Source organism: Borostomias antarcticus, assembly GCF_949987555.1.
Source record: "Borostomias antarcticus genome assembly, chromosome: 9".
Classification (NCBI taxonomy): Eukaryota; Metazoa; Chordata; class Actinopteri; order Stomiiformes; family Stomiidae; genus Borostomias; species Borostomias antarcticus.
The window spans coordinates 21,263,164-21,280,636 of record NC_140242.1 but is presented as its reverse complement, the minus strand read 5'-3'; positions in this window follow the sequence as shown (position 1 = coordinate 21,280,636).

Here is a 17,473-nt window from a genome sequence, read left to right as displayed (position 1 = left end):
AAGGGTCAGTGGTTCGAATCCCAGCTCCTACTGTCCACATGTCGAAGTGTCCTTGAGCAAGACACCTAACCCCAAATTGCTTCCAATGAGCAGGTTAGCACCTTGCATGGCAGCTACTGTGAGTGTGTGTGTGAATGGGTGAATGAGAGGCCATTGTAAAGCGCTTTGAGTGCCGCTAAGGTGGAAAAGCGCTATATAAGTGCAGTCCATTTACCATTTAGCTGACACTTTTATATAAAGCGACTTACAATAATGGCATTTAACGTAGGAAAAGCCAATGTACTACTACCTGCCAGAACGTACAACTGCATCTCCTTTCTAAAACAAGTGACTAAGCATAATCTAGTGCTGAAGGCTAAGTGCAAGAATAGTAAACTAAAAATACAATAGGTGCTTAAGAGGGAGGATCCTGGTTGTACTTCTTGAAGAGATGAGTTTTGAGTCTGCGGCGAATGGGCAGCGACTCTGCTGTCAGTGGGCAGTTCATTCCACCACTGCAGGGCCAGGACAGAGAAAAGCCATGACCGTGACGATCAACCGCAGGGGCTTTGGAGTGACAAGGCAACCAGTCACCCCGAGGTAGCAGAGCGTAGCGGTTGAGGGGGTTGTAGGGTTTGACCATGGCCTGGAGGTAGGAGGGAGCTGTTCCTTTCATTGCCCTGTAGGCTAGTACCAGAGTTTTAAACAATGCGAGCTGCTACAAGGAGCCAGTGTAGAGAACGGAGAACGAAAGTTGTGTGGGAGAACGGATGCCGGGGCCCCAGCAAGGAGGGAGTAGCAGTAGTCCAAGGGCCTGGATGAGCACCTGCACCGTTTTGTCAATGAGGAAACGGCGAATCCTTCTGATGTAGTGCCGTCCAGACTTGTCATCAAGCTCCGAGTCCTGGGCATCAGTTCCTCCCTGTGCAACTGGATCCTGGACTTCCTGACAGGCAGACCACAGGATCAGAGCTGGTCACACCACACGGGCGTGGTCGTTGAAGGCGGCGAGACAATGGCTCTTCTTCCTCCGGCGGCTGAGGAGGTTCGGCATGAACTCCAGGATACTCACTGACTTCTACAGGTGTACCATCGAGAGTATCCTGACTGCAGAGGGTGGTCAAATCAGCACAGCGCATCACCGGGACTGAGCTGCCAGACACCCTGGAACTCTACAGCTAGCGCTGCAGGAGGAAGGCCCAGCGGATCCTCTCTGACCCCGGCCATCTTAGTCACAAACAGGGCCGTTTCTAGGATTCAAAAACATTAGGGGCTAAGGGAAAAGCATCAGGGGCTGAAGTTCAGAGCGGGTGAAGCCTGCAGGCAAATATATTTTAGGGGCCCATTTGTTTTTGCCACCATGCACTAATAAATGACATGTGACATTTCCCACAGGATTTTTGGCAGCTATGGGGGGTGGACCTCCCACCCTCTAGGGGGTCCGGGGGCATGCCCCCCCGGGATATTTTTTTAACATTGTTAATTTAAATGCATCAATTTGGCGCACTTTGAGAGCAAAATCAAGAAGCCATAGCAATTTAATCATCAGACCACATTTGGTTATAAAAGGGGATGGCAAAGAAGTAATCATACACAAATCATGGTAAACGAGACGGGACTTTAATAAATAAAAATCAATATTAAATAGCATCCAGTGTCGTGCCCAGTCTTTTAACACCCTGACAAACAACTCAATGTGCCACATTTCCATCTACTGTACAAAATACTATTTGATTCAACATACTGCGGACATGAGCCCTTAAAAAATGTCAGTTCTGAAAAAGAAAAATCTGGGGAAAATGTGCCAGTGGAAGCTGAAATGACTGCAGTTGCTAAAAAGAGCCAGCTGACCATCATCTAATAGAGATCACTCAGAGATGGCAATCATGCAGTCTGAACGAGGCTTACCCTCTGACACTAACAGCTGCCACACACCAGGGCAGAGGGCCTGGACATCTCACTGGTCTAATATATCTCCTACCCTCTGAGCACAGCGCAAAAGACAAAGGCGTTCAAGTTTTATTTTTAATGAGAAGTCAAAACTTTTGATAGCCAGTGGCGTCTGGTGGGTCCTAGAACCGGATAAGCCAGTACTAACGAAACACGCGCGCAGCGAACACAATTTTTTGGGGGGTGCGCTTTCAAAGCATGCCCTGATGGGAGGTTTCACAGCACCAGAAGGGCGCTGAGCAGTGGCATTTTTATATGTAAAAAACATACAGGAAAACTACAGTAGCCTAGGCTAGATAGATACATAGATACATAGATAAATACTTAATCCCCTTGGGGAAATTCGGGTGTCTCGCCACTCTATCACAGGACATACATACATAACTACTGATGGCTACTGATGTTTTTTAACACGTCAACAAATAAAATAATTTGACAGTGAGCGAATAAGCGGGCAATATTTAGGCTGAAACAAGCAAGCTTTTAGGTACACACTAAATAAACTACAGAGCCATTATATGACAACAATGGCCAAATACCACGAAGAGGAATGACAGAACGATAAAATACACCCCCTTATGGCACAGCACTCAATAGCCTACTTCCCTACTCACTAATCAGTGTTTAGGCTACTATCCTACTAGGCTACTAGGCTTATAGGGCTTGGGAAAATGTAGTCCCAGACACGACCATCTTGTTTCTACACAGGTGTATCTATTTGTCTGATTACATAGGATTCTATGCAGTAGAGCCAATCAGACAAATAGATACACCTGTGTAGAAACAAGATGGTCGTGTCTGGGACTACATTTTCCCAAGGCCTAGCCCACCGCTCCAGGAAGAAAAGTTCACGCTCTCGAGTGCTGATTAAATCTAGGCAAAGAAAAACGCACAGCCATAACTGGCAATTAATCACAAAAGATCTACCTTATATCATAACCCAAACTCTTCAAAACAAACACTTCATTTTGGAATCAACTTTTAACAAATACTCAAGATCTCCGTTTTCCATGTTCATTGATGCTGCCAGTAGCTAGATAGCTAAAGTGGGTAATGTGATTGACAGGCGATGTGAATGACGGGACAGTCATGACAAGTTTTGATTGGATATACCGTCCCAATGTTAAAATGTCAATGGGAATTCCAATGTAAGCACTTCGAGAACTGGCTACACTACACTTGCTACAGCTCTGGCGTGTGTCGAGGCAAGTTCAGGCAACTTTTCTCTCCCGCTTTGGAATCTGTCTCGCGGCGTGCAGTGACTTTGCATGCATGTACTGGACTCACAGGGGTGAGGGGCGGAGGGGGCGGGGGCTGTAGCTATAACATACGACCGACACGTGAGAATTGTGACTGTCTGACTCGGTTTTAGAGTGGAATTTGATTTGCGTCCATTACTTTATTAAAATATGTACTTTTTGCTGGGAACTGGGGGTCAAAAAATGTCCGGGGCTAGATGAAAAACATTCGGGTCTCGAGCCCCGGAAGCCCACAGCTCCCGACGCCAATGGTCACAAACTGTTCACACTCCTACCGTCTGGCAAGCGGTACAGGGGATCCGATCCCGAACCACAGGTTCAGGGACAGCTTTTACCTGCAAGCCACCAGACTCATAAACCAGAGATGTAGAGTAGAGACAAAAAAAGGAGAGGACCCAGGACAGACCCTTATGGAACCCCCGTAGTCACACTACATGGTTCCGAAATTGACACTCTCCATTTCACCTGGTAGGAGTGGCCTAAGAGTGGTCTAAGAGTATCAGAACGAAAAAAAGAGAGTTTGCTCTTGCGGTGTGGAGTGACTCTGCCACTGCAAAGAGGGCGGTCTCTGTCTAGTGGTCAGCCTTGAACCCGGACTGGTGGGGGTCCAGGAGGTTTTTCTGGTGGAGATACTGTATGAAGACAGTTGTTTAAACACAGCGCGTCCGAGTGTTTTTGATAGAAAGGAGTTGAGTCAGACTATGGTCAAAGTGAAGGGGTCAACAGATCTGGAGAGAGGGACAGTCCAGCCCACATCTTTCTGAAATACCTTTACAGTACGTGCACATTCTCATACACACCCACACACCAATCCCGCAAATCAGCTGCTGGAGCCTTGGAGGCCCATATTGGAGGCTGTAGCACCAGTGGTGAGCATACAGGACTGATGCCTGGTCTAGCCCTGGAGGCAGCATGGCAGCTGGACTGACACACCTGGTCTAGCCCTGGAGGCAGCATGGCAGCTGGACTGACACACCTGGTCTAGCCCTGGAGGCAGCATGGCAGCTGGACTGACACACCTGGTCTAGCCCTGGAGGCAGCATGACAGCTGGACTGACACACCTGGTCTAGCCCTGGAGGCAGCATGGCAGCTGGACTGACACACCTGGTCTAGCCCTGGAGGCAGCATGGCAGCTGGACTGACACACCTGGTCTAGCCCTGGAGGCAGCATGGCAGCTGGACTGACACACCTGGTCTAGCCCTGGAGGCAGCATGACAGCTGGACTGACACACCTGGTCTAGCCCTGGAGGCAGCATGGCAGCTGGACTGACACACCTGGTCTAGCCCTGGAGGCAGCATGGCAGCTGGACTGACACACCTGGTCTAGCCCTGGAGGCAGCATGGCAGCTGGACTGACACACCTGGTCTAGCCCTGGAGGCAGCATGGCAGCTGAACTGACACACCTGGTCTAGCCCTGGAGGCAGCATGACAGCTGAACTGACACACCTGGTCTAGCCCTGGAGGCAGCATGGCAGCTGCCTGCATCCAGCACTAAGTTTTACTTAAAACAAACTGTTTTCCAACTTCCTACTGCATTTGGCTATTTTGCCCTGAAGATGTTCCTAGTGTGGTCAATCATGCATGCGGATGCCACAAGGCACACACACACACACACACACACACACACACACACACACACATGCACACACAAACAAATATTCAACAAACACGCAGCTGAATGTGCTCTTTCATGAATGCTCAAAAGATATGCCAACTCGGCCTCAAATACACACACACACACACACAGACACACACACACACACAGATCATTCTCAGCGTCAGCCGGCTCTCTGGGTGCTGAGAAATGTACAGACGGTGGCACTTCTGCTGTCATAAGCGATTTAGATTCCATAACCACTAAACCAAATCTGAGAGAGAGGCTGCCAGAGAGCCCTGTGCAGGGGCATTCATTTGATTGTAAATGATACATGTCCAGCTATTACCGTAAATGATAAATGGCTCACCATTCAGCCAAAGGCCTCTCAGGAGCTCTGGTTGCAACCAATAATTTTGTTCCCTGTCAGAGTTGCAATATTCTTCTCCTTGACACTTACTGATATTCGCTGTAAAAATCATACTATATCAAATGGCTATCTGTTCTGAAATGGTGTTTTGTTCTGAGGCTTCATATGCTAGCGAGCTGGCAGGTAAACAATCATAGGCATACGGCATCTCCTCAAAACTGGGAACTTGAGATTTTCCCGGATATTAGAAAAACATGTGCCCTAGCCATGCTAATAAAACTAATTCCACTAAACTATAAATAAGCCACAGCCACTAACTGTCAAAATATCTATTTCTGTCTCAGCAAAAACAAATAAACAGCAGTATATCTACGAAATAAGAAAGAGGGTCAAGATATATTTGAATGTTGACTCTTTGACGTCGATCAATGTCAGATGATCTCATATGTCTACAATACGCCTCACAGAAGGAAGGAAGGCGTCCAAAACTGAGAGGTAGCGGGAAGAATAAGTGTTGGACAGATTTGAAAACATGAAACCCCTAAAAAGGGTTCCAAAACCACTCTTTGGTTGTTCCTCAAGGGGAATCTACTGAAAAACCCCTCAAGGCCCCATTTTGATTCCCTGTAGAACCTTTGAAATCTATGAAATAGTTGCAGTTGATTAAATGGATGTAGCTAGAACATTTCAGAGGACAACCTTTCTGAATGTTAATCCCTGGATCTGTATGTATATGGTTATTTTCTCATGCTAACATTCATGGCAATAAACAAAGACATATTGACAACCGTGTACACCGATAAAGCGATATGTTGTGTAACTGTGTCACTATGAGGACACTTGGCCCTTTCCTCCAGCAGAGAGGTGACAGTGAAGGCCAATGACCCCAGGATCACAGTCACATGACGCTCATGCTTGTTTGCACAAGGGTGTGATCACACACTCGACCGGGCAATTGATTGCTGACAAATTCCTTTGTAATGATCGACTACAACAAATGCTAATTGGGGTTAATGAGTCGTGATACACATTCATACAAAATACACATCAATACCCAAACATCAATTAGAGAAAAACAGAACAGAGCTAAAAACATGAATAGGAATATACAATACATTATACATGCAAATACAAGTAAAACAGAATAAATAAAAAAGTACAGTATAGAAAGTAAACACATTATTCAGAAAATCATCAATTATACACCTGAAGTGTAACGGCACATAATATCGGTTTGTATACTTTTCCCAGATGCACATACAGTAGGCCTTATTTAGAAATCCTCACAGTTGGCTAATCCTCACCGTTGGATCACTAATGCCATGGGAAAGGTTAAGGCCACCAGGTTCATAATTGTGAAACCTCTACAGCCAACACAGGCCACCCTGGACTCTTGAAAAATACAATTCCACAATCCTTCACTGTCCTGAGGAATCCATTTTCCCACACCTGTCCCCCAGGGGAATAAACTTGAGGATTATTGGTGTTGTTGGGGAATTACAGTTGAAATTGCTTTTTGGTTCTCCGTTTTTTACCTGGCATTGGAGGGGGGTGGTGATAGTGTGTGTGTGTGTGTGTGTGAGTGTGTGTGTGTGTGTGTGGGGGGGGGGGGGGGGGGGGGATGGGGTGTGTGCGGAGGTTGTGCCGGCGGACTAGTGGTTTCTTTCTCCTCTCTCTCTCTTTCCCCCTCTCTCTTTATATATATCTTCAGAGTGTGTGTACTATCAGGTAATCACTCGAGGGAGTTTCTATTTACCTCTGAAAAATCCCACACCTGTGTGTGTGTGTGTGTGTGTGTGTGTGTGTGTGTGTGTGTGTGTGTGTGTGTGCTGTACAGTATGTGTGTCCATTTCAAAATAGCAAGTCTACTGATTTGGCTCGATTTCATTTAACACAACTCAGATGTGAACCCATATGGTGCGCTATCCTTAATCAACACCGCATATTCAGGGTGCATGCATTTCATCAATAATTTATATTTTGTAATCCCCCTCAAATGACATAAAAGTGTAAACATGGAAAAAAGCATAATTTTCCAATTTCAGTAATGACATGAAAATTGCCTCAACTCTAACCCCCAAATATTTCCATTCTCACAGTGCCATGGCAATTTTTCTCCCTCAAGAGTAATTTATCTTCAACGTAGTGCACAGTCTGCACACACACACACACACACACACACACACACACACACACACACACACACACACACACACACACACACACACACACACACAGAGGTTTCATCCACTCACCTTGTAATATCCCTGTCAATCCAGCGCTGACAGCTGTCAGACACTCCCTCCCTCCTTCCCTCCCTCCTCCCCTCCTGACTCCCTATCATGCTGGGAAAGCGACCTCATTACTGAACTTGATTGGTACAACGAAAATGTTTGTTGATGGTATTCATGTTCTCAGAATGGTCTCTCTCTCTCCCTCTCTCTCTCTCTCCCTCGCTCTCTCTCTCTCATACAACACACCCTGCTGGGCCTGAGGCGACACACACACACACACACACACACACACACACACACACACACACACACACACACACACACACACACACACACACACACACACGCCCCTCTCGTCAAATCAACAAAACCACTCCAGACACACGGAGGCTGAGCAATTTCTAGTTCTACTGTTTCCCCCCCCTCCTCTCCATGCCTCCATCCCCTGCTTTAATGGCAGAGACCGGCGTCGCTATTGTTATCAATCTATCCATCTCCTCAGCATCCATCTAATTATTCCTGAGCATTTCCCGTGAAAGCTTGTCACAATCCCGGCCCCGGCGGGGAGCTGTATACACATCAGGAACACGCGCGTCAGTGGCTCTGTTGATTTGCATTCAGTTATAATCCAACGCGAGCCTCAGAAGTATCAGATGCATCACTATCGTGTTCAGCATGTTGAGTGTGGTTGATTAGAAGGCCTGCTACAGAGACGCACCGATAGTTAAGATCAATCTTGGTGGGTCGGAGGGAATGGGATTACTTCTGACTGGAACACCTTGTGTTCTGTCTGGTGTTGAGAAATAACACAGAAAAACAGTGGAAGATGAGAGGAAAAGTTTCGCCCGGGAGATTATTATGCCCGATCGATATCTGTGTAATGCATCTGCTATGTTATTTGTCTGTTAGTGTGTGTGTATGTGTGTGTGTGTGTGTGAGAGAGAGTGCGTGCGCACAGTCTGTCTGCATGCACCAGAATTGTGTGTGTGTGTGCGTTTGTGTATGTATGAGAAAGAGAGAGAATTTGTGTCTATATGTGAGTTTGTGTGTGTGTGTGTGTGTATGAGAGAAAGAGAGAGAGCATTTGTGTATGTCTCTACTGTATGTGAGTGAATTTGTGTGTGTGTGTATGTGAGTGAGTGAGTGAGTGAGTGAGTGTGTTTTTGTGTGTGTGTGTGTGTGTGTGTGCATGTGTGTGTGTGTGTGTGTGTGTGTGAGAGAGTGAGTGAGTGAGTGTTTGTGTGTGTGTGTGTGAATGTCTCCTCATGGCTGTCACAGTCACAGCCATTGTGTCGGCGCATGTGTCTCCGCCACGCTCTGTCGACTCCCCTCAGCCTCACTCTATCTATTTGTTCAGGTCAGAGGTCATCTGACCGGGTACAGTGGCTCGGCAGAAATGCAGCTTGGTGCTCGTTGAGACATTTACGCAGAGCGACCACATCCGTAGGTCTGAGCGAAAACTGTTTCACTGTCCCTGGGAAAAAGGTAGCAGAAACTCCCAGTGTCTGAGTGCTTTGCCGTCATTCAATCCTATGGTCTATTTCGAGTCATTTGGACGTCATTAAGTTGAAAACATTCACGTTTCACTCTGTCTTTCTTTCCTCCATTTCTCCAGACCTTGTGTACCGCTTCTGTCCATTCATCTGAGCAGAAAAACTAAAGTCTGACATTGAGAAAAATCCCCAGTGTCTGCCAAGTCTCGCTGAGTCATGAATAACGGACACAGGACCTTCTTTATTAATTTCGGGGGCCCTGTGAGGATTCGACTCACTTGTCAAATAGCCCTATCTGTCGTCACAGCGCTCCTGCTCCTGTCTCGTCCTGTTCGTTTGAGCTTTGAGTGTTTGTCAGCAAAGAGAGTACAGGAGTGGGACAACAAGAATATGGGTCACATTTACAGTACGCCACAGGACACACGTTGAGATCATGGGCTTTGTGTGAACACTGACTTCAATATTTCTAACGTTTGTTGATGCAGTTCATGTGACTGGTAATTTAGTTCCAATAAGAGTAGGATGGCTTTAGGCGATTGTGCACCCGGGGACTCATGATTCTCATTGCCCTCTGTCGGTTTCCTTCCTGGGCCTTGAAGGGATAGTTGGGAATTTTGGACATAACTTAGCCATTATGTTGTTGATTGATTGAGATCATTTTCAGCTGCTTCCATGCTGCCCCTCGTTTGGGCTTTGACGTCTTGCTAATGCTAACGCAACGCAATGGTACAGGCTATCATCCACTACCAAACGCACTTAAACACTCCACTGTGCACCCGAGGGCAGTGTGTCAGGGAATAATTAGAGTGTTTATACCATCATTTTTTAAATCAAACTATCATTGAGTCCTGGCTTATTTTCTCTATGGACATTACAGTACATTAGGAAAGAAAATAGGTCCCCTCTAATAGCTTTCCTGTGGTGATGAAGATGATAAATCATCTTCAATTTACACTAACTAAGAGCTCACCAACTATCACACCGACTCAGAAACAAGGAAGTAAACTAATTCCTTATACTGTAACAGCCAACAGCGCTTTCTGATTAGCTATTCATATTGCAGAGTGTATCCAAGTGGCTGTTCCTAATGTGCTCTCATGGGGCTACAGCATTTTAATGAGCATTATCTAAAGACATCTGTGTAATAAGCAAAGTAATTTGAGGCAGGCCCAAGGAAAGGGACACATACTGTACAATGGAGACCATACAGAAGAGCTGCACAATTTAATTATTTTATCTTTGTTGGCGGAGGAAAACATAAATTTCCAGTTTCCAGTTTCAAACCAGCTCATGTTGTGTCTACAAGTGGCATTCTAGTCAATGAATCCCTACACATCTTCTGTATCTCAAATCAGGCCTCAGTTAAACAAAAGCACAGTAGGCTACAGTACATCACATACAGTTTGAGAGTAGGTAGGGATCCATAAATATCGCAACATTGCTAGTTAACGTATATGTACTGTATGAAGTGTGCCAGGTTTGATTAATTTCTGATCACCTCACCACTTCTAGAAACCCTATAAGCACTGCTGTGAATGTAGTCTTACTGTAGGAGCTACACCGTATGTTAACGCAAGGCTTTCATATCATTAGGCCATCTGTGCACTCATGTATGAAACACACATGCCTGAATCATCAATACTGGGTCAGATATATGACCATATAGGATGTTGAGTCAGCGCAGCAGCAACCGTGTCTCATTGTCAGATTTACCATCTTGTTTACAATCCTCGTGAATCTGGGATATATAATTTCTTCCTCTTGCAGTCATTAAGGCAGCATATACTGTACTGTATATCGGTAAGCATCCTATGTACTTGGTGACTGTAGATTATTTACAATGCAGCATTGTATTTCAAAAGACTTATTTTTCACTTCCATGAAATGCCAATAATAGTCATTTTGGATGGCAAAGGTAAATACTTTATTGACACTGCATATGATGCGTGTGATACAATCACAAAACTATTTGATTACCCTAAAATTCTAACATCATGTTGGAGACACGCTTGCGCACACACCCGCACCTCTCTCCTCATCATCTACACACGTGAGTCAAACCACTGTTTAAGCTGCTTGTTAAAAAGATACAAATCAGCGTAATTGAGAGCAGATGGTGTGGAAGTGAGGGAGTAGGGGACATTTGTACCTGAATGAAGGCCGCTTCATGGGGTGAAGTGGGCACTCCATGGGACCAGCTGGCTTGCGATAATAAGCCAGCCTGACTGGCGCTCACTGTGTTTGCTCTGGGGTTCGCAATAGTGCCTTAACACAGGCCACAGGTGGGGAGAGCTTTCTAATGGCCCAGAAATAGCTTTAGCATTAGCGCTACAAAAGCCACATTGACTTTGGGGCCACTGTCTGAACAAGTGCATTGACATTGGCGATGGGTAGGGAAATAACACAGCGGTAATGTTATTGCAGTGCTCTGAAAACGTCGAATGCTGACTGTATTTGGCATCTGTTACAAATGCAATGCGCACAGCCGCAGCTGAGATACTCCAGAGTCTTCGGAGTCCATTACGGTTCAATCTGTAAGTCATCGACATCATTGAACGCCAATGAACCAAACTGGCTAGAGTATAGCATTAGCGCACTGCTAGCGTTAGCATGCTATATTTGCTGCCATGTGTCTCCTCATCCTCCAAGCCTCACTCTACCTCAGCAACACTCTATTTGTCTGATTTTCTTCCTAGGAGGAATACAAGTGAAGAGCATACGGCTCTGTTTATCAAAACTCTATGATCAACAGTACGTACGCCTCAACAACAAAAGAGCTAGCTCTGCCACCGCGTCCTCCTAAAAGCCTGGGAAATGAATGCACAATGATTCAATTTGTGATGAATGAGTCACCACCACACCTAACAATGACACGACTGTCAATGTTTTCTCCATTTTCTCAAGTGTGCGGTCTTCTCTTCCACATTTCCTGATGTCCAAAACCTCTGTGCCATTGTTACTGCCTCCCCCCCCCCCCTTTGGTCAGGCAAAGTGTACGGTCTGATTTAAGTGGCACATGAAAAGAGGGGCAGAAACCACAGGCGCTTCAGAGAGCTCACTCCGTTTGAAGCGGAAGCGCACGCACCTTTTCAAAGACATCTGGAGTCGGGACCTACAGCAGCCTGTTACTATGGCACCAGCACGCCACACTTTGCCTCCCTCGCCAGGGGATCGGCTCCTTTCTACGTCCTCGCAAAAAAAAAAAAAATACAGAACACGCTCAGAGTAGACAGATGGAGGGTTACGGAGTGCTGCTGTCCAACCCATATCTCACACCGAATTACAGTATACATAATTTACACAGCAACTGTATCTCTCTTCAGCCTTGTGATGCAGTAGCCTTCTTGCAGCTTGGGCATGAGTGAAGATGAACACTGACGCTGTGATAAAAGAAAGATGTCGCTCTAATTGGCTTCGACAGGGGGCTTTAGGGAACAGATATGTTGAGGGACCCTGCCCTGTTAAATATGCTGGCATACTCCCTGCAAGTTTACAAGGTGGTACGCAAAAACAAGAAGCAAGGAGAGACTGCTCCCAACTCCCAATCTCAGAATCCACATTCGCACTGTGTCTGATTACAGAGAAGCCCTTCTCAGGACTGTTCTGAAATCAAAAGTACACCATTTTCATTCATCTTTTGCCCCTCAAATGCCATAGATCCAACACACATACACACACGCACACGCACACACACACACACACACACACACACACACACACACACACACACACACACACACACAAATATGTTGCTTTTCTCTCTGCACAGTGCAATAAATAAACTAGTGAACTGTAGGGCATTATGTCCCAGCCACACCTGCACTAGTCATCTACAGTAGCAAGCTCATGTATTGTAGGCCTGCTGTCCGTCACTGTACTGGGGTTTAAATATGGACAGTAGGGATTCTCAATGATGGGGCTGATTCAAGCCTGTGCTCCACACACCTGTCAACATTCACTCCCATTGCACCCACACACACACACACACACACACACACACACACACACACACACACACACACACACACACACGCCCACACGCACACACACTCTCAGAGCCTGTTCTTGAGGATATCTGGTGTGATTTGAACTGCGTCAATAGCGTGAGAAAAACATGTCTTGGCACGACTTCATGGAGAATGAAGCTTGAGCAGATGCTATTGTGGCTTGATGTTGTTTTCCGTCTTGGAGTGAATCAGTGATACATTTTTCATTTTCGTAGACGGTAAAAACAAAAATCACACCTCCAACAAGCCATCACCTTTCCTGAAATCAACAGAGACCCTGTGGACCCCAATGGGAAGAGAGTGGGATATTGATCGAAGGCAACCCTGAGACATGTCTGATGGTTGCTCGGCTCTGCAACCTAGCGAAAACCTTGCTCGCATATTTCGGTGATGACCCATGGCTGGATCAAAGTCACTCCTCTCTCAGTCAAGTGGACGGGCCAGACACAAAGGGCAAGAGATTAAAGATGAAGTACATAATGTAACGCTAATAAAGAGCTTGATACAAGACAGGCTAGAGCCAAAAGTCCTGGGAACGTTGCTCCACAGAGGTATACTTACGGTCAGTGCTTTCATGGCGTCCTTTCATTTAGGAGAGGAGAATCTGGACCAACTGGCAAGACTGTTGCTGCTGCTGCAATGGGAGACATCAGTCTGGGGGAATGCTAGTTTCACTTGCTGGGAGGACACACACACACACACATACACACATACATACACGCACACACATGGACATGTGTACAGATACATAAGCATTCACAGCAACACGCAAATGTATGCACGCACGCCTGTGCACACACACGCACACACACACACACACACACTCGTCAACACTGTAAATAAGGGAAACCTCAGTGCTTTTTACGAGTATAAATGTTTGGTTTGAGGTTTGACACACACACACAAGCACAAGTTTTCACTCCATCCTGTCTGAGAGGTCATTAGCCTTGACAATGTCCATCTAACCTTGGCAGAGTTAGTAAAGACACTTCCTGCCATGTCCTGCCCTTATTTTACATTTGCGATTTGTTACGATATGATTTATGTTATGGTATATTTTATATAATTGTATTATATAAAAGGGTGTGTGTCTGAGTTTATCAATGAAGAGTGAACTCAGCTGTGAGGTCTGGGAGAAGGCTGTGAACACGCTACGGAGACCCAATGTGTGAGAGGTGCTGGATTTGAGAGAGACAACTCGCACCATGGAGGACCACAGAGACATCAACACGTTTTGTGAGACTCTGGATGCAGAGCATGGTTTTGAACCTGAGAGAACCATTCGAGAAGCGAGCTGGCTCAGCAGGAGAGGGAGTCGCGTGACCGACGTGGTTCACCCTTTCGTGTGGTTTATCGCCGTGGTTAGATTGCATTCACTGAGGTACAGGATCAATTCCACGTCCTGTCATTCACGTAAGGAAAGTGCATATGCTAGGTTACAACCACACCAGACCTCAGCAGAGCACGAGCCATAGGCTAGCAACGGCTATGTAACACTCTTGATCTACATCATACATTGTGTCTACTCTCCCAAGGTTCACAAGAAACGGACATCATTCAATGACAAACATTGATAAAAATTATAGATATTTTATTGCTTATCGAATGTCATACACTCACACAGAAATGAGGACATTCATCTAACTATCTAAATATTTATCTATTTAAATATTTATCTATTTGTCTATCCAACGTCTAATGCAAGCTATAACTGAGATCTAAAACAACTGTTTTCAAGTCCTAATGTGGCATTCACAACCCAACAGAATCTAAGTGTACACTATTGGATTTTATCAAGTCAATACCCAGACACTAGCTCCTTTGTTCAGGAAGGAGAAATCTACTGTAAGCACTTTGGTTCTCCAGGCGAAGCTGTGAGAGACCTCTCGCTCTCCTGCTTCTGTGCTGCCATGCAGGATCTGGAGGTTACCCTTGACACATAATCGATAGCATTCACCTGCTTGCACTAACAATCAAATGAAAGTCTAATAATGGAGAGTTTCCTCGTCAGGGGAGGTGGCTGTTGCGTGAAACCGAGCCTGATTTCCCCAAAATGGACACTCTGCGCACATTCTGTCACGTAGCCCCTGAGGCTTTGTGGAAATGAGATTAATGGCTGCCGTGATGCAAATGGACGAGATTACCAAGGTCAACCAATCCGATATCAGCAGCGACAGGCTCCGCCTCCGGGGGCCAGCTCCCCAGCATTGTATCAATCAGTCTGTTTTCAAAAGCAATTCCAGCACATCGATAGTTTGTTATTGTGGAGACGAGATGTGGCCAGGAGGGGTGATCGATTCTTATGCATTCCCTCTTTACTTCTGTTTAGGTCTCCTTCTTTTTGTCAAAGGGTGTAAATTAGTATTTAGTTACAAGGCACTGGCTGTTTCAAGTCTAAGGTTTCTTTTTCTTTGTGTGCGTTTGCTTGTGTAAGTGTGTGTGTATCCAGGTAGAATCACTGATGGGACTAATGTGGAAATTGACAAGTAAGGCGCTTATTGACTCTTGTTGAGACACCCGGTGGAAGATCACTGTAAACACAGCAGCAGCAAACTGACAGATGGGGGCGCTCCTGTGTATCAGCATAAAACACTTCTATTTTCTTTGAACCCTTTACACTCAGAATTGTTTTGTTGAATACATTTTTTACATTCAGATTAGGGTAATCAAGCTAGTATTTACTTAAATGTGTTAAGGAACATATGATCTTGTGAGATCCATGTATTTATGGTTTAGGGGCAACTTTCTAACCTTGAGCCTCAGTCTATACCATTTATGTGTATAGCGTACAGTACTTTATCACAGGATACACATGGTGATCGACAAGTGCTCTTGTGTTCAGGTGGAAAGGGACACTCCCGATAAAGTGTTGTGATCGAGGCAGAACGAACCCCCCTCCCCACTACACACACCTTCCATCACACCGCTACCGACCTCAGAACCATGTAAATACAAACGTCCGGTGGCTTGTCATTTTCTCCCCTCCCTCTCTTTTCTCACATGGCTGCCCTTCCAATTTGTTCTTTTATTTGCTCTCCTTTCATCTAAGACTGCCTGTGAAAGAGATCGTTTCATCGGCCATTTACCTCAGTGATACCGCCACCACCGAAGGCTCTGGGTCTCCCGCTTTACAGAATTCCCAGGCCCGGACTCCAGGACCTTCTCTTACTCTCTCGTTGAGGTTTATCGCACAATAACATTCACTGATGGCTTTCTGTTTCTTCATCGGCCCCACTCCCTTCCTGCAATGACATGATCATGAGTCAAACTCCCACAACCCAACCCATCTATACCAAAACGGATGGGAGAGTGCTTGCCTTGCAGAGTGCTTGCCTGTATCAATCAATGTACAGTACAATGAACGGATTCATCTAGCTATCACCTAGATTTAGCATTCACATTTCCCAGCCCCACACCAAAAGGCGAATTCTCTTCATTTTTCATAAGTCATGGTCAGAAATAAAAGTTTGAAAACAAAATTTAAGCTACTGTCATCCAAGTCCACCATTTGGGCTGCCTAGCTGTCCCCCAAGGGAGACAGATTGACCCTACAAATGTTCCCGGGGTTATGGCATGGCAAGCTGCTCCAGATGCCAGTTTTAAAATGCAGTGTGAAGTATCTTCCCCCGCATGGCTTGGAAGGGCTTCCAGTGTCACACCATGCCACACTGTGTGTCCTGAACGTGCCATGTGAACAGACTGAACATCGCACGGCACTGTGTGCTGCTTGTTGTTCCTTCCTGCTCTGCTATATTGTTTGTGCACTAACTACCAACCCTGCTGTGTCCAAACGGTCCAGCGGCAGCAGGCTTAGTCATACCCACACTACCTGGAAACAACAGTGCCAAGTACCTCTAATGAAATGTAATTTTCCGCTGAGTCTGTCAATCTGTGCCGACCAGAAGGAAAGAAAAGCAGTGTGGGTAATGAGAATGACGCATAATTGGTCATTCTGTGCAAGGCTGTTGACAGTTTTAACTCCAGCCAGCAGGGACTGTGCAGGTGCACACTGTATTATTGAGAGAGAAAGAGGGAGAGACAGAGAGGGAAGAGAAAAGAGAGAGAGTCAGAGGGAGAGAGAGAGAGAGAGAGAGAGAGAGAGAGAGAGTCAGAGGAAAGGGAATAGAGTTTGAGAGAGAGGGGTGAGTCGACTTTGGGAGAAAGTGAGAGAGAGAGAGAGAGAGAGAGAAAGAGAGAATCATCACATAAGTATTGGTACAGTACTTACAGCATGAATTATGTCCAGCAACACGATGTCAATTAACAGTTGTTACTCAGGTGTGAACTCTCACAGACCCAATTATTGACTAAAGTACTGTGCTCAGCAAAAGTAAAATCATGCATGCAGGTTATACTGTGAGAAGAATGCAGCTTATGAACCATGAGGTTAATTGCCTTGCCAACCTTAAAACACCCACACATACAGTACACAAAATTACATTTTATAGTAGACCTCTATGAAAGTATTTTCTTTGGATAGTATTACACAATGTTCCTTCCCTAAGCTTGCCAGTGCTGATACCATTCAGTAGCCAGTGAAGTTATTGAGCCTTTCACACAAACATAATGACAGAACGACCCATA